The sequence below is a fragment of the Pleurodeles waltl genome, chromosome 5 (assembly GCF_031143425.1).
Source record: "Pleurodeles waltl isolate 20211129_DDA chromosome 5, aPleWal1.hap1.20221129, whole genome shotgun sequence".
NCBI classification, from domain to species: domain Eukaryota; kingdom Metazoa; phylum Chordata; class Amphibia; order Caudata; family Salamandridae; genus Pleurodeles; species Pleurodeles waltl.
In genome coordinates, this window is record NC_090444.1 from 1,477,681,709 (window position 1) to 1,477,706,323 (window position 24,615).

The window sequence follows — 24,615 nt, forward strand, 5'->3', positions numbered from 1 at the left end:
ATTTGTTTTAAATTATTGTTGTTGCTTTGTTGGTAATAAACTAAAGGCCCAGAAATAGACCAAGTCATATTTGGGTGTATATATGTGTGCATTAATTTTCATGCATCCTGTAAGTTATGGTTTGTTGAGGGGAAAAGGGGCTCCAGCCAGGGTAGAGTAGCCACATTCTCTTTGTTTGACATGCCTTCTTTTTTTGCTGGCTATGTGGGTGACCATCATTTTGCAGAGCCAGTGTGTGTGTGTGTGTTTATAGCATGTGCATGTTTGTTTATGTGTTTTTGTTGGTCGATTTGTCTTTGATATCCATGCCTCTTTCTTTGCTCGTCATGTGGTGAGTGACTACCATTTTGTGAAGTCAGTCTTTATTCCACTTTAAAAAGCCATTTTTTATGAGCATTTACAGAGGCCCAAGGCATTTTTATGTCAATTGTTTTTCTTTTCCTAGTATATTGAAATATTAATTTGTTCTTTGAGATGAGTGTAGCACCTGCCTCCCATAGTGGCCCCCCTAGTGGCTCATAGGATACACATGGGCCCTGGAGGGACAACATACTTTTTTATGAGTTTATTCTGTTTGTATTACTGTTATGAAGATGATGGTGATGTTGACTCATATTGCTTTGACAAGAAATGCCAATTATCACTTGTTGCCTTCCTTTTTTATGTTTTGTTTGCAGATGCACAAGAGGATACTGACTGAGAGAAAGAGAAGTCTGTGAGTTAGCTGACATTGGAGTTCAGAGACCTCATTGCTAAGCACTTCTGCTGCTGATCAACAAGTGAATGAGTAAAGAAGGTGGCCCCAAAGTAGCAAGGCTCTGCAAAGAAAGTAGCCAGTGAGAAGACGTCTGTGCCACCATGGACATCAAACCCTTATTCTTTTTCAGGCTATGCCATATACTTTCTGTCTACACAACATACCTGTGGCACCGTCTTGTGTGTGGAAAAGTGCTGGAAGAACCAAAACCAAAGCAGATGTTTTTCAGCTATACAGTGACTGTATTCATGGTTGTGGGCTCTGAATCCGAAATAAAATTGACAGCAAACTTAGGGGGTCATTCTGACCCTGGCGGTCATTGACCGCCAGGGTCAACGACCGCGGGAGCACCGCCAACAGGCTGGCGGTGCTCCCAAGGGCATTCTGACCACGGCGGTATGGCCGCGGTCAGAAACGGAAAACCGGCGGTCTCCTGCCGGTTTTCCGCTGCCCTGAGGAATCCTCCATGGCGGCGCAGCTTGCTGCGCCGCCATGGGGATTCCGACCCCCTCACCGCCATCCTGTTCCTGGCGGTTGTGACCGCCAGGAACAGGATGGCGGTGAGGGGTGTCGTGGGGCCCCTGGGGGCCCCTGCAGTGCCCATGCCAATGGCATGGGCACTGCAGGGGCCCCCGTAAGAGGGCCCCTAAAAGATTTTCAGTGTCTGAAAATCGCGACGGGTGCTACTGCACCAGTCGCACCCTTCCCACTCCGCCGGCTCCATTCGGAGCCGGCTTCCTCTTGGGAAGGGGTTTCCCGCTGGGCTGGCCTTTCTTTACTCCATATTTATAAGTCCATTCAAAGTAGCTTTGCATGGTATCACAGATATGAGTTGTGGAGCAAGGGTCTCAAAAATATATGCCGTAGGAGTCTTAATTGATTAGTATTGATTAGCATTTTGGTAATGTATTGCACTTCAGGATTTTGTAATTCTTGTGAGGCATCTCAGTTTGCCTGGACTAGACCAGGACTAAAATTCTTTTTATGTTTTTTGTTCAACAGGTCTGTCTCTTGTTGGAAGAAATTAAATCTGTAAGTGTTGACAAAAACATACATAATAAGTACAAATGTGTATCTGCTTCTATGGGCAATGAGAAAACTCAAGGATTCCTGCCCATGTGGACTGGGAAAGGGTGAGCTATTTATAATAATACAAACTAGTGGCTCAAGTGGCAAACCCTAAGTGGTTGTTGTGGACATGATGATGGACACAGCTAACCTTTTTTATTGTTTGAGTGATCAACCATTCATTGCACCTGCAGCTTGTTACCTAGGAAACGTGGCACTAGAATGGCCTTAAGTTAATTGTTCTCAAGCTAATCCTCTTCATTCTAACAGCTCATGTACCATGCTTACAGAGTTTCTCTAATACTGTAATTTTGTTTTTTCATTCTACAGATTTTCTCTTCTGCAAAGAAGTGGAACCTCCCTGGTGCTCCTGCTCTTTGTTTCCCCCCTGTTTCAGTGACAGACAATGTCAGACTAATGTATTTTCACTGTTTGTGCATAGTATATGTATTCTTAAATTTAATTATAAATATTTTTGAAGTCTGTGTGTATTGTTGCTATTTTTGACTCCAGCCTCAATAAAAAAGGTTAATTTCGGAGTCAGTTGTCTGCTAAAGACTTAGGCCCTGATTTAGATGTTGACAGACAGGTTCCTCCGTCACAATTCTGACAGATATCCTGTCTACCTTAAATCTAAATCCCACAAAATATAATAGGATTTAGATTTCGGTGTACTGGAAATCCATCACCGCTATGACGGAGTAACCAATCCTCCAATATCTAAATTTAACTTGCCTCTTATATTCCTTCCATGACAGATATGCCACAGTGATTGTCTCACTAAATGCTCTGTTTGTCTCAGTAACATTTTCTCAGATTCCATTACCCATCCAATCATCAATCCCCTATCCTCTTCCCCCAGATAGTTTGATCTATTGTACTATTATATATTTCTACTGTTAACAGATCTCAGACTTGGCAGAACAGATTTGGTATAAACAACATAGTGTGAGGTTACAAAAAGTGCCGAAACATTCACCCTTTTCTAGGCCAGAAAGGGATCATACTTTAGAAAATAAAGTATAATAATGTTAAGTAAAGGATATGTAGTGTACACTGTTTCCACTATCTAGGGAGGACTCTTCTGTTCTGAAATAACCGCCCCCAGAGACGTGTTTGTTCACTTACTTTAGTGCATGAAACTTAAGCTGTGCTAACTTTATTTATATTGGACTTTGTCTTGGAATTTTCTTTTACTTTGATATTTCAGAAGGAGAAACCCTTTTTGCTTGTCTATCTTTCTGAATAAAAAGAACCTTATTTTTTCGGTGACGTCTACCCTGTTTTGGCCCTTTAAGGTTGCCAGCAGTTTGACCCTTTTGAGAGAAAATACATCACGCACATCAAGTCTTTGGGAGGTAGCATGCAATACCTTTCTATTCATATAAGATTTAAAGGGAATGGCTGGGTTTGGACAGAACCCTGAAGTAAGCATATTATACACATCTTCTGCATTCCATGGGTTCTTGTACTTATAAATAGTATTCCTCCTTAGTGGTGTGTGATGATGACTAGTTTCAGAGTGTAGGGCAGTATACATATATTATTATTACTTCTGACTGTTGGGAGGATGAGTGCTCTCATGTGACATTAAGTAACATGGGGAAAAGGCAAAAGTAAAGTAATGGATTTTTAGTTTTCCACACTGCTGATTAAAGAAGGGTAGACTGGAGGCTTGCATTAGGGTTAGTTGTGTAAGGGAGCTCAGGTTAAGTAGAGAATAGGAAGAGGACAATGAAGGTGGACACCTGGCCAATTTATTTATGATGGGCTAGGATTAGAGCTCAGCATCTGCTCTGATAGTAGGTACCAGGAGCATCCTATTTTATGGATGTTACATTAGAAACTACTAACACCACTAATTACAACATTAATAATAATAATAAAAACATATGAATAGGTAAAATAAAATATTTATTTTTACAAAAAATTAACCCACTCACTCCATCAGCAAAAGACCCATCCTCCCTCCCCCTCAGAAGACTACTCTACATCTCAAACCCTTTCACAACTTTTTCCGCCAACACCACCCAGAACAGGCCCGCATCTAATCCTAAAACTTCAAAAACTATCCTTCTTCATAATGTACCCCTGATTCAATTGTTACCAACCACACTACCCTCAACAGGCACAACCCTTTCATATGTTCCTCTAAGACCCAAAGAACTAACCTATACTAACCAAATTCGCCCCTTTCCTAACTGTTCCCACCCACATCACCTGCAAAAGACATACCCCTCTACATACTCATGCCATTCTAAAACTTAAAATGCCCCTCTGGTCCTTTAATTCTTCAAAGTCTTTGAGGGCCTCATGGAATAGGACCTCTATGGCTCGGAGGGTAGTTGTAGTGACTGCTGCGTGCGGAAGTCTACTTTTCCACCAGTGGTAACTTGGCTGATGGAGCCTTGCCCTTGATTCCCCCAGTGGGACACGAGAAGAAGAAGAAATTGCTGCTGCTCCCACGTCTTCCTCCTACTCCTTCCCTTGTATCACCAATTGGTGATGGACTACATCCATTTTCTGGAGGTGTAGCCAAGTGGCTACCTCTCACTGACACCCAAGCTTCTTGGTGATACTGGAACCTGGAGCTGGTCATCCAATGGTAACATCAGGATGTTGTTGTGAGGAAGGAGAAAAGAACATAAACTGCAGCACCCATTACAAGCACATTTTATAGTATGCCAGGCACATAGAGTTGCTGGTTCTCTAGGGCCACTGGAATTATTTAAATGATTCTTTCTGTGTCCTTTCTAAGTGCACATTGATAATGTAATTACTATTTACAGTATTATGCATTAATCCTCTGCAATCACCTGTACAATAGAAAGGTACTGAGCTCAAGCGGAATAAAACAAAATAAAAGTTTAAATTAATGATTTAATGGGGTGACATTTTGTTTCACCAGACACCTAATGTGTGTTTAGAAGAAAATGGCTAGACAGAAAAAGTATGTGTATTACCATTGAACCATTGAAATCTTATGTGATTTAAAGTTCTGCTGTCCAGTTTATGTTACTATATTATGAAACTAATATTCCTGTGTTGGAGAGCAAGTGAATGTTAGTTTGGTTATAGACAGTTTTGGTGGTTAATGGAAGATAGATGATGGACCAGTGTAAGAGATGGCATATAAGGAAGAAAGTACAGAAGAAGTTGAGGAAGAATTTGTAGCATGTGCTGACAATGGGAAGGGACTTGGTGACAAGTGTGGCTATGGGTAGGGGTACATGACCATACCACTTCTTCTCTTAAATTAAATGAACGAGGAGCAGGAACTGCACAACAAGAAGGGTAGATAACTTAAAATAGATAGGGCCTGGGTTTAGCAAATATTAAGGAAGGAAAGGAATACCTTAACAAAACTCATCAAATGCAGAAGTTGCCTTTGCGAAAAGTCCTTCACTTACCTGTTTTTTCATACAGCTATTTGCTTCTCCTCTGCAATCCTAATTTGCAAGATTACACTGACTGTTCACCTTCTCTTCGAATGTGAATATAGGCCTTGTAGTTTATAATAGACCAGCGATGGCCTTACCTAGCTGGGCTTTCCATCTTAGCCGCACTTCGAAGCATATATCCAGATAATCATACCAGGAAACACAATCTAGGGCAACACCAGGGACAATGAGTTATCTCTTACAATATGATGTACAGTTACTAGGTATGAATGTTCTTATGGCATATACGGTTAGATCCTTCTTATTGCCTTAGCAAGTAAAGAGACTTGGTAGTAGTTTAAATTATTCTTTTCAGCTACCTTCCCTATGTGGAGGTACCAGAATCATGAAATCGGGATCCTATTATTTGTAACAGTATTAAACACCTTAGTGAGAACACAGGATCATAGTTTAGGCTACTCATAAAATAGGTCAGGAGCTATTTGATTTAGGCCTGGAGTTTTGTTCTATTTTCATACTAAAGATAGCTCTTACCATACCTTAAACTAGAATTTTTTACCCACATATATTTCATTGTTTACCACAATGTCGTGGTATTTGATTGCTAGGACTTTAGAGCCAATTGCCCAATCTTCAGAAAACTTACCAAAAAAAGGTCATTCACCTCCTCTCCTTCCTGGAAAATTTCAGGGTAATATGCCATGCAGAGATAAAGAAAAAGGGGTGTCCCAAAATGTTGATATCCAATGTTAATTCCTGTAAGAAACGTTTCTTGAAGCTTAAACAAAATAGCTGAATGGAATTACATCAAATTTGGTAAAAGGTAAGACCTTCACTTCAGGGATACAAAAAAAAAAAAAACTATTTTTAACCCCTTCATTACCATCCTACGCACCACTTAAAACACAAATTTCTCTACAATGACTGAACAGATCCATGTCAAATAAATAAAAAACACACTTTCAAAGTAAAGTTCTAACTGTTTGACTGATTTGGTGTAATTCAGTCCAGCTCTTTTTCCTTTACTGGATAGCAAATTTTCCTATGGGAATTAACATGAAAAATCAACTTTTTGGACCCTGCATCCCACTCTCTGCAAAAGCCCATCTCTGTCTGCAGAACAGAGAAAATATATATTTGTGTGTGGTTTTTTTTTGTGGGTTATCTTTTTATCATTGCTTGTTTTCCAATTATTTTTGTATGTTTTCAACTACTGCTTTTGTATATTATTTTAAAGTTTTTGTTTTTCATATCTTTTATATTTTTTAAATACTGTTTTGTATTTGTTTAGATTATTTTGAAAATGTTATTTTACTTTTTCATTACTTCTTTTGTTTTTTTACATGAGCCTTTGTACTCTGTTTACAGGTACATTCACAGTCTCTAGTATATTTTAACTACACCACAGACTACAACTTTGTAACGGTGTTGGCAGGATAGCCCAAAATACTGTATATTTCATAATTTTCTTTCTCTTCTCATCGCAGTACTTATGCCAGAGCATTGAGGGATATAGTGAAATTCCTGCGGTTTTAGGTCTTACTGTACAGCTGTGTCTAGAAATACTACTGCAGCACCTATAAGAGACAGAGAAACACCATATTATTCAGTAATGTCATTATTTTCATTTATAGACAGGAAGTTCTCATGCTTAATCTTTTATTAAAGAATGGAATTGGGGAGGATTTACTCTTTCTCAAATGCCTACTTATTTTTTTTTTGGTTTTGCCCCAAAATGTTTTTGCATCAAGCTACCATTGCATCCCAACAGAGGACAGTAAAGAACAGCTCCACAAAGAGAAGGAGCACAGGAACCACCAGTGACCACCAATTAGCCTCTTTTGTGGCAATCTTTTACCATTCGAGAGGAGCAGAAGAGAGTGTCTGCAGATTGTGATGAGTAAAATGTGCAGTCTTGATTTTTCAAAAGGTACTTCAAAAAATTACTCTTTTGGAATGCCTGGCATGTGGAAGTACATGCAGAGTTGCTACAACAGACAGTTAATCCCTGTAAAACGAAAGTGGGATAACCAAGAAGGTATTTCAACATCTACAGCTCTTCATCCTGCAGTCCAGGTTTGGGGCATAGCCGCTCCTAATGCTGCTGCTGACTTGACCCATGACCAGAACCCCTTCAGGAGATCAGAGTGCACAAGGCCGGGACAGGCTGTAAGCTAACCATAAAAAGTTAGCAAAAATTAGTTTATTTTTATTAAATGTATGGTATTTGTCATGCCTGTCCATTAATGTTGATATAGCCTTAAAGTGTGCCATAATAGGTTATAAATAACAATAAAAGGCTTGCCTAATGTTATAGTTTCAACTTAAAGATGAACATCTATTAAAACTGGTTCAGACTGTAAGGGCTAAAATAGTCTGCTACAGCAGCCTAAAGGTCCCAGAATTATAGAGAAATAAAGTCACGCACCAACACAGACACCTTTGTGTCATAGTGCAAAAGTGTCTGCTTTTCATAAAGCATAACTTTTGTATTTGAAGGGGTCACTTACAGTATACAAACTACCCTGTAAGGCATGTCCCCCTTTTGCTTGTGTGCTATACAATGCAACACACATGCACAATGGAAAATAAAGAGAAATTGAACTATTGTTAACATGGTTTGGTCATTTAAAGGGGCTTGTATGTCTAGGGGAGTAGAAGGTATGCAAAAGATAGTATACAGGGCAAAGACTGTGCACAGAGGAATCTCACCCACCTATGTTTAGATGATTGCCCATGGGAGATTGGCTGTCTGTGAAAGCTTTGGCACATGGCAAAGGATGTATGGATTGGGGATTTGACTACCTAGGAAAGGCTTGGTCATCTGGAGGGAGTGGGCTATATGTGATGGGTTGAACAAAGGGCAAAGAACATCTGCAACAGTGTCTTTCCGACCTATGTGTGGTTAGTTGCCCATGGGTTCAGCTGTCCATGAGGTGTTCAGCATAGTATGAAGGTCATGCTCACTGTGGTTTACCCACCTGAAAGGGACTTGTTTTTTTTAATATGTGTGGTGCCTGTGAGGAGTTATGCACAGTACAAACACTGCGCACAGGAGGGGCTTGTCCATCCATATGTGAGTGGTATCCCAATGGGGTTGGCTGTTCACAAAGGGTTTGGCACAGGGTAAATACTATAGACACTGAGGATTTGGCCACCTAACAGATGACAGAATGTCCTCAAACACACTTATAGCCCACTGCAGCAGGATATACCACCCATAAAAGTCCATGTGCCCAACCCTCTATGGACGCAACCCAAAGGTCATGCATGGCATGAGCATTGCATGTGTGTAGTCCGATGACCTGGCCTATGACCAGAATCCTGAGAGCTGCCAACCCTCACATACCCCAATACCCATATTTAATTATTTTAATATTTTTTGTTCTGTTCTACAGTACTCATGCATCATATTCCACCCCCCAGTCCAGCAAAACCATGCAAACTTCATTTTCTGAAGCTAGCTTTGGTCTCGGGGTAGCATGTGTACCACAGTACCACTAGAGGGAATGCGCTCGGTCATGTGAAAGCACCATGGTACCTGTAGCACAAGACACAAAAAAACATTTTCTTTTTGGCTTTAGGAAGGTCCCTCTAGATCCCTGCCAGAAGTGCCATGATTTTATGTGCCCCTGTACAGACCTCTTTATTTTGGGAAGGGTATTTTTAGGGTTTAGATGTGGGTAGGGTATACAGTGATGAGGGTAATTTCAGGGTTTAGTGGTGGGCAGGGCAATAGGGTGTTAAGGGTAATTTTAGGGTTTGGGTGCTTAGGGGTATAATGCAATAAGGGTATTTTAGGGTTTGGAGTGGGTAAAAGTATAGGGTGTTATGGGCATTTTTAATTTTTATGGGTGGATAAGGTATAGGATTGTGAGGGCATTTTTCAGGTTGAGGGGTGGATATAGGTGTAGGGTAGCAACTGTACTTTTATGGTTTAAGGTGTAGATGAGGGTATAGGATGGTAAGTGCATTTTTAGGGATTCTTGCTGAAAAGCTGTATAAAGAAACACCACATCCAGGGTGGCCATTAGATGGGCATTTTTCCAAAGAATCTCCTTCATTTTTTATACACATTCTGAAAAGTATCATACGTTCATAAATATGATGGTAATGATGGTAATGGTGTAAATAATTGACAGAAAGCTAGGCCTTTACTTGCAAAGCATGTTGTTTTGTGACTTGGTGCAAATCCATTTAGCAGTTTTTTGAGAAATTAAGATTAAAAATAGATATACTTGGGTGGTTGGCATTCATCAGTACAGCAAATCTAAAAATAAAGCAGTATGATTGGCCAAGAGAGATTTTATTCCTGTTGGTTGGTCCCTTCAGTCCTGTGGATTGGTACCAGATCAAGTAATCTGATTGACTGGCTGCAATATGAAAAGAACTGTTATGATTGCCATAAGAAGACATGGGGACTAAGGCCCGTATTTATACTTTTTTTAGCGCCGCATTTGCGCCACTTTTTGACGCAAAACGGCGCAAACCTACAAAATACAATGGCATTTTGCAAGTTTGCGCCATTTTTGCGTCAAAAAACGACGCAAATGAGGCGCAAAAAAAGTATAAATACGGGCCTAAGTCCCTTTGACATGAAATTAAAACATAAATCAAATAAAGAGGACTGTATAGGGGCACTTAAAATCATGGCAGTTCTGGCAGGGATCTAGAGGGACTGTCCTAAAGCCAAAAAGGCTCAAATAAATGTTTTTCCACATGACCCAGCGCGTCCCTGTTAGTGGTACCATGGTACACATGCTGCCATGAGTCTCCAGCCCGGCAGCTGTCACATTCCCACCCTCTTGATTACAACCCGACCTCCCGCCATGGTTTCCGTGGTTTTTGTACCACCACGAAAACCATGGTGGTAAGCACTTTCAGTGCCAGGGAATTAATTCCCTGGCACTGATAGGGGTCTCCCCCGACCCCTCTCCAGAGTCCTCCTCCACCCTCCCCCACCAACTTCTGCCCACTGCACATATACACACATGCACATATGCATACTCACCTCCACCCAAGCATGTACACATACATACCCACACACCCCAACACACACCAACATTCCTTGTAACACACATGCATCCACAACACACAACACTCACAATCACTCATTCACACATGAATCAAACGTGACTCACACCCACATGCACGCAACCCAAAACCTACAGCTACCCTCCTACAGACACACAACACCCCCCCACCCCCCTCTCCAGTCAGAGAACCTGATTTACCTGCTTGCAGGGGGTCCTCCGGCTGGAGACGGTCCTCTAGCAAAACACCACCAGCCCGTATCATTGCTCATGATACGGTCGGCTGTGTTTTGTTGGCGTGGCAGTGCTGCTGACAGCAGTGCCACCTTACTGCCGTCCGCCGCAATGACCGGCAGTGGTGTTCCACCAGATTTCTGGTGGAATACTGTCGGCAGTCATAATAAGCATTGCCAGCTGGTAGCCACGGCGCCGGTATGTTGGCGGCCGTCGCCGTGGCGGTTGGTGGTCAATACCGCCAATGTTGTAATGAGGGCCATTATCTTATGTGGGTGATTCATCACTTCACTTTGATGACTGAAGTGGACAAGAGTTTGTGGTCTGGGCAGTAGTGAGTGAATGTAATGCAGTATGAGGTGAATAGTATTCACACATCTCTAATGAATCGTGCTTATGAGTGGCTGAGTGTATCTATGAAAAGTCAGTTTGAGTGGATGGTGGTGGCTAACCAGAAAGTTGTGTTTTTTAACTGTATTTCAGGCTCTCACAATGTAGGAGATGCTTTGTTCCAGATTAATGTCCCAACAATTTTGATTTATCATGATATTATGCTATCTAGTTTCATTCCATGAGTGCTGCATGAATGACTATAGAGAAATAAAGGCAGTAGTGGGGGGTGGGTGATATACTGGTGTTGTAGTCAGTAAAGAAGGTAAACATGGTATCAGTTTTAATGTCAATAGCCATGGTGCATGCCACATGGTTTAAAACAACGTCATTAAATTATGGACGATGACTGAATTATGACATTCATCATCACCTTTATTTTGGCTGTAAGCCATAAAAGCAAGATACTATTTATGGCTAAAAAATACATAATCTATTACAAATAATTTAAAAATACATAAAATCATTAATAAATTGCAATTGTAAAATCACCAAAAAGTGAGGAAATACTCATTTGGAATGGACATTATCACAGCAATTCATAGTTTGGTTCTTAAAGACAATGGCCATTTGCCCACAGAGTCCTTATAAAACCCTCCTTTGTAATAATACTCATTCTATGGGTTAAGGGCTACCCCATTGAAAGATGGGTAAGTTTAAGCACTATTCCTACCGCATACTAACCAGTGGCCATAATATAAAGGTTGTGTTCTACAAACTAGAAGAGCAACTCTTAGATCTCTCAATCCAGGCACATCACAGAAAGCTGGCGACTGCAAACACTACCTTTCCACTAATGTCACTTGATAATACACATAGGCCCTCATTCTGACCCTGGCGGTTTGTAACCGCCAGGGCAGAGGGCAGAGGAAGCACCGCCAACAGGCTGGCGGTGCTTCCGGTGCAATTCTGACCGCGGCGGTAAAGCCGCAGTCAGAAAAGGGGAACCAGCGGTTTCCCGCCGGTTTTCCCGCCGGTTTTCCCCTGCCCCAGGGAATCCTCCATGGCGGTGCTGCATGCAGCGCCGCCATGGGGATTCCGACCCCCTTCCCGCCAACCTGTTCCTGGTGGTGTAAGGCTGGCGGGAACGGGTGTCGTGGGGCCCCTGGGGGCCCCTGCAGTGCCCATGCCACTGGCATGTGCACTGCAGGGGCCCCCTAACAGGGCCCCATTAAGATTTTCATCTAGAGGAGAAAGAGTTCAATGGCAAAATTCCTAATCTTAATTTGATGAACAGATTCTTTGCCTGTGTCGGGTATATATTATCTATGTAGTGTTCGAACTTAGGCAGGCACTTATGATGAAAAAATTATTCTGTTCTACTGCCCGTTAACTGTACTTGCCAAATCTGGGTTAATACAGCCTCCAAGTATAGCCTTTTTACACGCAGTGCTATACCTCTTGTTATATTCTACGGGCATCTCCATAGCTCCTCCATTTTGATCCAGTGGCACAGGTCCTTAATATAATCAAGCCATAGAATAGATGTCTCTTTATCAAAAGATAGTAACTCCAGCATGGCTATCCTATAGGACCCCAAGTGCTCAGAAGACCACAGATGCACTCAATATAAAAGGGGTTTCAAGGCAATTACACAATGTATTTGGTTTAAGGCCAAGTCAAATCTAAGTGGAATGAGTGGGGTGCTGACAGGTAAATGTAGCATGGAGCGCAGAAACTTGTTTTGAATTGGGTTTAATCTATATGAATTACAATGCACCCAAAGCTCTGCACCATAAATTGCATCTGTCACTGCTGCAGCCTTATATACCGTGAGTGCCAGAGAGAGTGACCCTCCCAAAGAGTTCTTTATCCTCCTACAAATAACCATTGCCAGCTACTGTAAGATAACAGAGCTTTTCTCCAGTTGTGAAGTCCAAGAAAGATTGTCTGACATTCTTATACCCAAATCATCAAATTTCTTAACCTGGATTGAGTTCTAACCCCTTCACTTCACAAAATGCTGCAAAAGAATCTAATTCATTTTGTTGTCCCATTGGGGTTCTTGATATAAGCAAGGTGTCATCAGTGAACATAAGAAAAGGTGCTGGTATTCCCTTTAATTTGGGAGCATCTTGATTGCACCGAGCCAACTGGTCCACTGCCAGGTTAATATAAAGGCTAAACAAAGTAGGGGCCAAGACACACCCCTGTCTCACCCCACTTGCAGTCTGAATTGGGTCAATAAGATCACCTCCCACCGTCCACCTAACTCTAGCGTAGGTGCCCTAGTACAAATATCTTATTAGCCCCAAGGGGTCTCTATCCATACCATAGGCTTTTAAGACTCTCCAAAGAGACTCCTGTGGAACCAAGTCAAAAGCCGCCCTCAAGTCAATGAAGGCAACGTAGAGATAGTCATGTTTTAGGGTCAGGTACTTCCAACAAAGTGATTAAACTTAAAGACTTGATCCACTGTGCTAACCCTTTTTTGGAATCCACCCTGCCAATCAGCAAGGATGTGATGGTCAACAATCCATGAATGCAACCTTGCCAGAATCTGTTTACAAAAAATCTTATGGCTGATGTCAATTAAACGTATTGGTCTGTAATTTCCTGGAGAGCCTCTGTCCCCCTTTCTATAGATTGGCATGATTGTTACCTTCTCCCTTCAGAATGGCATTAATTAGGGTGTTTAAATATGGTATCCATACCTCAGGTATTGACAGATGCAAATCACCCCGGATGCCCATTGCTTTCCCCTTATTTAGGGACTGCAAGGCTGTGGAGGTTTCATCCAGAGTAAATCCTGCCAGGTCAGGACTAGAGGGGCCCTACTTACTGTGTAATGGATTGCCAGCAACATCCCTATGAGCTGTTACCAATATACTCTCACTATGTCTTTCTCTAGGGAGCCCTTTAAAATGGATCACCCATCCCTCAGGCTGGATTGATGGTTCACTCTCGCAAGCAGGGGGATCATTCCTATCTGTTATGAACTTCCAGAATAACTTGGAATCCCCATCACAGAGGGCAGCAGTTAGGCTATCCAATTGATACCTTTTCCACCTCGTTTTGGCATCGCTTAGAGTTATTTAATAAAGGCTCCTTGTCTCCTCTTTGTTCCCCTTGTCCAACACATTCAAGAGCTGCGAGTTCACCAATCTACAGGTCTTTGAGAACCACCTTAGTTTTCTAAAGGCAACCGCCCCTCTACGTCTCACCACTGACAAAAGAGGTTGCAGTTTATCCATCAAACCACAATGCAGTTGGACGAAGTTGATCACGGAAGGTGAGTAGACACCAAAGGGGACAGGCTCTCTATGACCCAGTGATAAATTGTGGACTGGACCTTCACATCATTTACCACCTCTGCCCACCTTAAATTCCTCCTATTATTCAATACCTTGATGTTACTACTCTCTACCCACGAAGACAGGCCGCAGTCTTAAAAAGGGATGCATTCACATTTTCAAACAAGATGATGTGCAACTTACAGTTCTGCTTATGATAACTTTAGTCTGATGAATCTTGCTTCTGTGATGCTTGCACATTAAATTAATGAGTGTCTTTGTAAACCAAAAAAAAGGACTAGAGAACTTTTGGCCACTGACACATGAACAAGCATGCAAACTTTCATTAAAAAGAAGAATGTACTTGAACAATTATGTGGCTAAATATGTAAACACACAATAATACTTCTCATTTGTTACATATATCTCAATGAAGTAGTATGTTATGTTTTCATTTAGCATTCATTCCCACAAAAACATTATTTTCTTGCAAAATATCTGACAAATTTTGTAGTGCATTTTCATACTTTTTGCCTAGTACTCAACATGTGTTACTTTTAATAAGGTATCATTCTTTTGGAGGTGGCCTCTGCATGGATAAAATAGTCCCAGCTAAATGGTGAGGCTCCTAAAAATAATGAGCCTCATTCATTGCAAAAAAGCAATTCCTTATGGCATAGTACACCTACTAGGTAAAAGCGAGAGAGAAATATTTTTTTGAGCTGATTCAAGATGTGAATGACACTGTTTTGAAACAATTGCTTCAGTTGGCTGTGAAGGGTACTAACTCAAAACAAATGGCCTTGGCAATGCAAGACCAACAATACAACATCTAGGGCCAGATGTACAAAGCTATTAATCAGTTGCAAATGGCAAAATAGGCTTGTACCTTGTACCAACCCTATTTTGGGAGTTGGTAACCTATTACTGACTCCCAAAATACGGTTTGTAACTCACTGTAAGGAAGGAGCATGCTAAGGGCATCCCTTCCTAATAGCAAGTTGCAGGGGGATGTATGATTATTTTTCAACCGGGAATGCAGCTGCAAAACAATCACAGTTACCACCAATTTAAAATTGGTGGTAACCCATTCACAAATGTCCCTTTGTGAATGGGGATGACAAAAAAAAAATCCACAGGCTACATTAAAAAAAACTGCTTTATTTAAATAGCAGTCACAGACACAGTGGTCTGCTGACCCCAGCAGGCCACCATCCTTTGAGTGCTGGCCATTCCCAAATGGTTTGCAAATTGCGACCTGTCTCTTCTAGCGGCAGGTCCTTTGCGACCCATTTGCAAATCGCAAACAGTGTCTAAGACACTGTTGTAGATCAGCTTATGTGACTTGCTAATTGGGAGGCACTAAAACTTAAATGACCTCCCCACTGTCATAAAAATCTGGCTTGATTTTTACATAATGCAAATAATCTTTTTTCTGAAATGTTTTGGAAGCATCTCTTTACAATAGCATACATCTGCAGAAACACTAAGTATGAACTAAGTGACTGAATTTAGATAGTGTGAACTGCTATTTGCTACTAAATGCCTGTTATGCCTTTTCGTTGATAACAGAAAACAAACATATTATGGACTAAATAGTAAAGAAAACACACTTTCAGGTGGAATTCACTTGAGACATTCTGCATTTCACTTATTGAAGGTAAGAATCTGACCTGGATTAGTCTGACTTCCCAGGATAAATATGTAAGACTGATGTTGTAACTAGAAAAGGCTAAGTTAAAGAAGTTCTTAGGCACGCTGAATGCATGTTCTTTTTCGGTAACTAGAATTATATTAAGTAAGTGACAATGTATTGCTGTTGTTTGTTTGAATGACTTGTCTCCCTCCCAGGCTGCCTTGCTCATGCCGTGCTCATGCCGGCTCATAGGCTAGCTGCGGTTGAAAACCAATATGCTGTCACATTAGCATGCTGTTCCTCCCCCATATTGGGCTTCTCAACTCTTGTCAGGATTGCTGATTTGTGAAGCTGTGAAGTTGTGAAGCAGTAAGAAATTTAAAGTCCTTTTGCTGCTGTGGGCTCTCACTGGGGAAGTGCAGGGGACTTCTCCCTTGGGGCTGCAGGATTGCTGAGCTGGAAGCAGAGTGAGTTGGAGCATGCACAGGACAGTGGTCAGCCACCAGTGGGTTGTGTATGCCGGGGGAATGCTGGGGTGACAGCCCAGGTAAGGATAAGTAAGAAAAAAGATAAGCTGTCTCTCCCATCTGCTCCTTTGAACTCTTTGAGCCCTGTTGAGTCCAGATCAGACTTAGCATTTGAGGACCTGTGACCTGCAACCTGTGGGTGGAGGCGGCGGTTACCTGCTTCAACCAGAGGGTAGAAGTAAGTTGTTTAAGTTGCTGCTACACAATTAGCATTTCTGAAATATAGCAATATAATGTTTTGGAACTTACCCAGTTTCTGCTTATCAGCAATAAGTGGACTGTAGGACAGATTAGAGTTGCTTGGAATCAGTGTTCTACTCAAACTTGCCATTTTTGATAAACACGCCTGAAGGAAAGGAGAGGCATTTGTTTTGTAAAGTTCTAACTTGCTCCACTTAATTTTGGGAAAAGCAAGAACACTATGGACACCCCAGGAGGCATAGGAACTACCATAGACGAGTTCTTGAAATGGGCCGTAGAGTTATTTCTACAGAAATCGAATTGGCAGAATGCTGCTTGTCACTTTCTTCTCCCCTAACACTCACCACAGCCTGCCATTGCCTCCATCAATGATGTCTACTCTTGATCCAACAGACAAAGGCACGTCAACATTGGTCCTTGTGGTCCCTGTGGCTTCATATTTGTCCAGTGCACCAAAAGGTGCAGCTCCTGTGGAGTTTTTATCTGTTATGGCACCAAGGGAATCGTCCACTATTATTGTAAGCAAGTCAGCAAAAAGAAAAGGCTCTGCAGTTAGCAAAAAGCCCAAAAGACTAGGTACCACTATCACTACCTCTAGATCAACACATGCCCCTGAACCTACTTGCCAGTATCTGACATTGACTCAAGGCACCAAAACAACCCATTGAGTGACCTAAAACTCTTTTTGAAATATGCAATAGTTAGTAAACTTGACCTTATTTACATTTGACTCAGACTAATTGAAGCAAAACTTTCCACCCTGGCCCATCCCCCTCCCCTGTTACAGCAGACTGGGGCTCTCTCGGCTTATGACCATCAGCCAATAGGGACAAGTGCCCCTTCCTCTGAACCCTCAGCACCCTCAGCTCCCCTGGCTTCTCATGCAAAGGTGACAAGTAAAGCGGCAGGATACGCACCAGAGAGTAGCCAGGGTAGCCAGGGGTTGACCCTAGCAGTACTCCAAAGCAGCCAGGCCTAAACCTTGAGAAACAACCCACTCTGATTGCTCCAACTTGCACCTCAAAGGCACATCATAGGAGATCAGAGCAGCAACCAAAGCCCAATTACTTGAGGCGTGACCCAAAGGCCCTGAACAGTGATCCTTTAAAGCTGGGTGATACCTTTTGTTTTTTTCTACAACTTCCCCCTTATTGCACCCCTTACACCCTGGTCCTGATAAACGTACCAACCACCTCTGGCTCAAGTTACAAGGATTTTCACACCCTTAAGAATAAAATTATTTTTTGAATCCAAAATAAGCCTGGCCAGTGCTAAAATTTACTTGCAGAAATACTGAGTTTTAGAAGAACGCCTTGGTTAGGTAATGGTTCTAAGAACATGAAAGGGGAATTGTGTTAGCTCTCCATGGGTGGTAAAGTCACATTTGCTTTTTTTCAAAAATCCATTTAATCCACCAGGCTGTATCCAGGTTGAAACCTTGGGTTATTTATATAGACCATCTATTCCCCCCTAGGTCAACAGGGGTGATCCAACTTCTTGCTCCACCACAATAAGTCCAAGGTTTAATATACCAGCTAGGAATGCCTTTGATCCTTTGGCATTCTTAGAAGATATTGACTGATGCCATCTTAAGATGCCTATAGCAGCCGAGGCAACAGAATCTATTGGTGGGTCTATGGAACAATCATCCATCATTTCCTCCAATAGGGAGCGTTGCGGGTTACAATGCCAGACACATGATTCCAATTGTAATTCTACCCCTGAGTCTTGTGTTCCCAGGTACCCTCAGCCCAAAGTAGGCTCCTAGGCTACTCACTCCCATTAGCCCCTGGAAAACTCTCTTAGGAATGTCTCTTGGAAAATTTTTGGGGCATGCACCAAATGTTCAAACCCTGATTGGATAAGATTCATCAGCCAGTGTGATATTTTATGTTGTCAAGATACTTGGTCCCTATTTTATTTTCACCTACATGGGTTCTATGCCTCCTTTGAACCTGCAATTCCATCTAAGTTAGGTAAGGCTCATGGTGGCCTCCCCTGTTTCTTCTCTGTGAAAGTGACTGATTTTAAGGCACCCAAATGTTGGTCTTCTCCCCATTTCTTGGTCTCCCTCTTATCACTCCCTGTTAAATATGGCATGTTAGTGATAAATGTTTACAATAATATATTTAATCAATCGTACAAGGATCCCATTGACCAAATTGATGATTTCCTTCTGAAAATCAAAATGTACCATACACTTTGCCTGCGTTGGGGACTTTAATATTAGTATTTGCAAATTGTGAGAGTCACAGGTGTGTTGCTTGTGCTGCAAGTGAAATGTAAAAGTAGCCTATTTTCCTATTCTGGGCACACATTCTGTGCACGGGAAAGCCCTCAATTAAGTTTTAATGAAGTATGACCTAGTTTTCTCAAGTGACGTCCAAAATCCTGGCATTGCTTTTGTGCCCACCTTTACAGGGAAACACACGGTTAGCACTGTAGACCATATTTTATTATCCTCTGAATTATAGTCTTATATGACTGACTTTAAGGTTCTAGAGTGCTGTATAAGTGGTCATAATCTACTATACATTACTCTGGATTCCCTGATCCAAAAACCATAACCTCAAAAAATGGATAGCTTGGAAATTACATAGAATAAGACCCTAAAAATAAAATGGAACAAAGTTGACCCTGTTCTATTTAATTATACAATAGTAAATGATTCTATAGGGCCTATTATGACTTGTTTCTCTGATGGCATGGGACCTGAGGTGATTCACATGCTTTTGAAAACATCTGTAGGTCTATCACAAATAACCCCACGCACAAAGTCACCCCTAGAGAACGTTTACTTTGCTGCTGATTTAATGCAACATGCTCTGCGGCTCATAAGCAGTTGTTGTCTGTTCTGAAGAATCACCCCTGTGTAGCCAGCGATGTTAAATGGGCTAGAGCGGCTTACAAAAACATTTTTGATGAGAGGAAAATGGAGATAAGGTCAAGGCTTGGGATTACCTCAAAAAAGCCGTGGAAATTATTGACAGTTCCAAATTTTGAGTGGTGATTACCAGGCTGCATTTTAAGGATACTGATGCCCCAAATATTTACAGTTTTCGAGGTAGATGCCTAGATGGCATATTTTACAAAAAGGTTCTCTTCGGGGGAGGAACGACTTACACTGGGCCTAACACCCCACTTTGTCTACCTTAACAATTGGTGATTGCAGAAATACTATTACTGTTTTGAAGTCAGTAGTGCTATTTCTAAATTTATTCCTGGTAAGGTCCAGATGGCATAAACACAGATATGTTTAAGTCTGATATCCCTCTATTGGCCCCTCTACTAACTCAGGTTTTCAGGTCAGTAACCCAGGTCACTGTTACTGAATTGTAGAAGACTGCTTTATTGGTCCCAATATTTAAACAAGCATTTACAATGCAACAGGTCTCGCGTTTGCTCATGTTAGAGCTGATCGCGTTGTAAACTCCTAACCCGACTTTTCACCTATCGGGCAAAAGTGCATTTATGTACATAACCCGAAAAGGTGAAATTAACCATGGAAAGCGCTTGACTTCTGCCAAGCGAGATCGCGCTCGTAAATTAGAGAAAAAGAAGTCCACAAGCCCGATGGAAAACAGCGAGCCTCGCATGTTTTCTGTACTTGGTCGCTGCGCTCGAGGAGGCCTAACCACCGGAAAAGGCATGACGTATGCGTGCCTTCGACTAATGAAAGCAAGCAGATTTTATTAGGCAAGCCCACAAACCAATAAAAAACACTGACGTGAAGTTGACAGGGCTCCGAGCCCTTTTCTAAATACAAAAGCGTCTCGCTGCGATACGCATGCGTGAGCGCATGCAACGCAGGCTCGACCCTAAAAAGGGGTCAGGCCCTCGCAGTCATGCTACCACCTGATCTCGCTCATCGATTCTAGTATAAAAACTGGGGGCCAAGTTCTATTGTCCTGTTTAGACTATTGGGCTTCTGCAAATTATAAATTAGCTGATGCCCAATTTGGTTTTAGGTCAGGTCTAGGGACAGTTGCCAGTGCCTAAACCTCTATTAATTTTGAGGAAATATATGAGGACAGAAAATGCATCAGTACATCTGGCCTTCATTGATTTATCAGATGCGTTTGACTCATATGTAGGTTCCACCAAGACATGGCACATGCTCACGATATTTGAAATCTTCCAAGGGCGATAGACAGAGTTGCATTCAGGCCCCGTTCCTCTTCTTCCTCTATATAAATGGGATTAACCATTTTTTTATGGAGAAAGGTAAGTATGTGCTGCAAAAGGGGAAGAAGCCTGTTTCTATTCTGTTGTATGTGGACAATGCAGTATTGAATCTCCCGTGCAGCAAATAGGCTGCATACTCTCCTGGACGTATTCTTGGCTTTTATGAAAGTTTTGTACCTTCAAGTCAATTTCTCCAAATAAATATTTTGTAATGACGTGTGGCTAACCTAGCACAATGTACAAGTCTTTTAGAAAGGGAGACCACTTTTTAGCAGAGGTAAAGAATTTTAATTATTTATTAATTCTTTTTAATCAGTTACTTAGTTGGGCACCCCTCTTAACAGTTAGACTTCAATTCTTCCGCAGGAACTCAAAAGCCATATTCAGATTCTCGCAAGAATTGCAATATTACCTTTACTTGAAATGTTGAGTCTTTATAAGGCTAAGTGCATCCCAGCAGGAACTTATGGTGCTGAGTTATAGGGGTACAACAAGCTGGTGCAGAAAAGTTTTCTTTGTGGATTATTGCTGTTCCCGGGTAAGACAGATACCTTAGTATGTCATGAAGAAGTGTGGCTTATATATCTGGAGGATCTGATTGGTGTGGCTCTATTACTGCTCTGAGTAAAAATTTGGGGCTCACCCAAAACTGCAGTCACTACAACATGCATAATCAACTGTCTATCACTAGATAAAGCAACTCAGATCCCATCGCTATCGTACGTAAAAAAAAACACACTTAACATATTGGGCCTCAGGGACCTGTACAATAAACCCTCCATAATTAAGCGAAGGTAATAGCAAAGCGTTTAACAGTATTACTTGGACCATTGTTGAAATACATGCTTAGAATCAACCCAGGTCAAAGTTTCAATTGTCTGGTATGCCTGAATTTCCACAACTCGTGGGATGAAGCCATGTCTCGGGTGACTTGAGAAACGCACTGGCAATGGTTCATAGCTTTTAGGCTTGAAACCCTGCATTTTAAATGTGCATTGCCCACAGCAGGTGTCTGGAGTAAGGGTCTCCTACCTTGAAGGTATGACAGCTTTTCAACACAGAGCACTAGTCATCTTATCTTATTTTGCATTCTGTAATCGAAGCCGAGATGCTCTTTTCTGGTCCCACTACTGCGTGCATCAAATCTAAAACTTCACAGAGAAAGGCTAATGTACCTGCTATTCCTAGGCTTATTGTGTTACTCCTTACTAAATTTTAGAACAACAGCCTTCCAGATTCGGAAGAGATATGAAACATAATGCATTATTTCATTTAAGGGTGACTTATGCACTTGAGGCACCACTGATTTGTGTTTGGTGCCTTTATGATATTCTATTTTAGTTGTTTTTAGTGGATTGTATATTTTGTCTTGTACTATGTTTTATTTTTGTGCTATGCGTTTATGGCCTTTGTCTGAATAAAGCTTATTTGACTTGACTTAACAATTGGTTGTATTCTTTGTGCCAGTAAACATTGACCACACATTGGATGACACTTGTATATCTTCTGATTCCGTGAGTCCTATTTATTAAATCTGTTTTCTCAAAAAAATATTGATACTGTTTTCATATCCACTACTTCCTACTTGGCCACAAAGTATTATCCTCTGAGCACTTTCAAGAACATTAATAAAAACCCAACAATGGTTTTAGTCATTTTTAACATCCCTATAGCGCCTAGAAACCCTCTTTGATGATTAGTGCTCTATACAAATCAAATCAACATAGCATAACATAATATACCATAACATAACATCCTACTGAACATAAGTCCAAGCTGTCTTACTTTAAAATGAAGGGAAATCAGTATCATATAACACAATTAATCTGCTCACCCACCATATGAAAGATAATGCCCTCTACCTAATAATATATTTTCAAAATACCATACTACCTTACAACATTCAGAAGACATTGGAGACATTTCCATCTCTAATAATATCTTGAATTGTATCCAGTCAATGACCAAGTTCTTCACCATGAACATAAAAATACACATTACGAAACTTTGAAAGAATTCCTGGAAACTGTAAAACATCTGGAGAAAAATGTAAGCAACAGAGTCACTACAATCCCTCAAAGTATTAAGGAGAAATTGAAAAGCTCTCATTCTCACCAGTAAAACAAATTACTTCCTAACAAGATTAAAGAGGCCACAACTATCTTACTGTTAAGCATTGCACCAAGCCAGCCTCCATAACAAACACTCCCAGCTCCCCAAATGTTATCAGTAACAAAGCCAACTTCTTTTTACAGAAAATACTGACTATCCCAAAAGAGCTATCTGAACACAAAAAAATTCTCAAACTACAGATACCCACAAGAAGCAGACAAATGTTCATCCTTCAGAGACATGATATACAGGATACCTCATAAATAGTTTCTTCTGCACTTCTTCCTTTTACTGAAAAGACTGACTGCAGTCCTTCTTTCTGGAAAGCTCTTTGCATGACATCACTCCTCTCATGCTCAGAATTACTAATACCTCACTGAACGAAAGCATCTTCCTCTCAGTTCACAAAACAGACCATGTCAACCCTCTTCTCAAGAACCCGATCCTATCAACCTTCAAAATTCGAGATGCATAGCTAAGCTCGCATTCCCAGGAAAGATATAAAGAAAGTTGCTGCCTCACATCTCATATTCCGTATCTCAGAAAACAACCTCCTTATTGGCTTTCACACTGCAGAGCATGTTTACATACCCCTACCACCACTGGAGCATCACTTATTGTGATGCTCCACTGCGCTGTGCACTGCGCCATATTTACAAGTCAGCACTGAGCCACTCTTGTGGCTTAACAACGCCTTATAAATATGGTTGTGTCCCTGTGTTTCAGAAGTGATGCAGTGCAATGCTGCCAATTTTGGTGCAGCTCCACTTCTGTGTGAATATGCCCCTGTGTTCTTCTCCAGATATAGCACCAAACCTACTACAATTCAGGTATTAGATGATGGTCTGTAAATCCTGTATGAAAGGAATGTTAGTTTTTTGGCTCTGCTAGATCTCTTGGCAAAACACCATAGACCACCAATCACTTATACAAATCTCCTCTCTAAGAATGGGATTAGAGGGAGTAGTTCAATTATTCTCTTTCTTCAACTTCCCAGTTTGTGAAATTAGAGGTCATTGAATCAACTACACTGGAAATGTGGCATTCCATGAGGACCTGTTCTCTCACACTATATTTTCAAATAACATACATAACCTCTAGCCACAATAATGTAAGATAAAAATATTGTTATACATCCATATGCGGACGAAATGCAGCTAAGCTGTTTCAAATGCCACCAACATAGCCAGTCTAAAAACCTTATTTGAAAGACTAAACACTTGGACAATTTCTCTCTTTCTGAAAACTGACCCATGCAAAACAAATTCTCTATGGACTACCCACCCCAATACAAAAGTGGCTTGAAACTCTACAACCACTAAGCACATTTCCTTGCTATTTTCTCATGTCAAATGTCTCTGCATTATTGTAAACCAATATCTCAATCTAACAAACCACATCATTAAACTGATGACATATTCTTCTCCCCAATTCCAATGTTGAAAAAGCTAAAATTATACATCCACCACATGAACTTCACATTAGATGTACATGTCCCTGTTCTACTCATATTAGAGTCAACTAATTATTCTGACCTATATGACCTATATGTTTACTTTTTAAATCTTAAACTCTCTATTGCAGCTGTTTTCTGGAAAGACTCTGTTGGCCTTGTGGGCTAGGTCTGAACTTTAAAAATACTTGGAATAAATAAAAGATAATACTGTGAATGTCAAATTGAACACTATATCCACGTAGCTACTCTTTGGGCAAATTGAAGCAAGATATGGATATCCGGATATCATTACCAATTTTTCTGAATAATCTGAAGCATACGTTAGTTTGAGGTGAGGCAGCAGCATTACCATATTCATTATGTCTCCTTTTTACTGTGATGT

The 24,615-nt window shown here is 41.1% G+C and overlaps 1 protein-coding gene and 1 long non-coding RNA gene across 2 annotated transcripts in view; both read left to right on the forward strand.

Moving 5' to 3' along the window:
• Nucleotides 1-2,310, forward strand: part of KHDRBS2 (KH RNA binding domain containing, signal transduction associated 2) — a 1,516,682-nt gene extending 1,514,372 nt beyond the window's left edge. The window contains exons 13-14 of the transcript XR_011203853.1: nucleotides 678-1,890; nucleotides 2,156-2,310. The gene's annotated coding sequence lies outside the window, so the exon portion shown is untranslated. The remainder of the gene's footprint in view (nucleotides 1-677; nucleotides 1,891-2,155) is intronic.
• An 813-nt stretch (nucleotides 2,311-3,123) lies between these two features.
• LOC138296539 (uncharacterized) overlaps nucleotides 3,124-24,615 on the forward strand; it is a 45,626-nt gene continuing 24,134 nt past the window's right edge. The window contains exons 1-2 of the long non-coding RNA XR_011203855.1: nucleotides 3,124-7,413; nucleotides 15,689-15,776. This is a non-coding gene — a long non-coding RNA (uncharacterized lncRNA). The remainder of the gene's footprint in view (nucleotides 7,414-15,688; nucleotides 15,777-24,615) is intronic.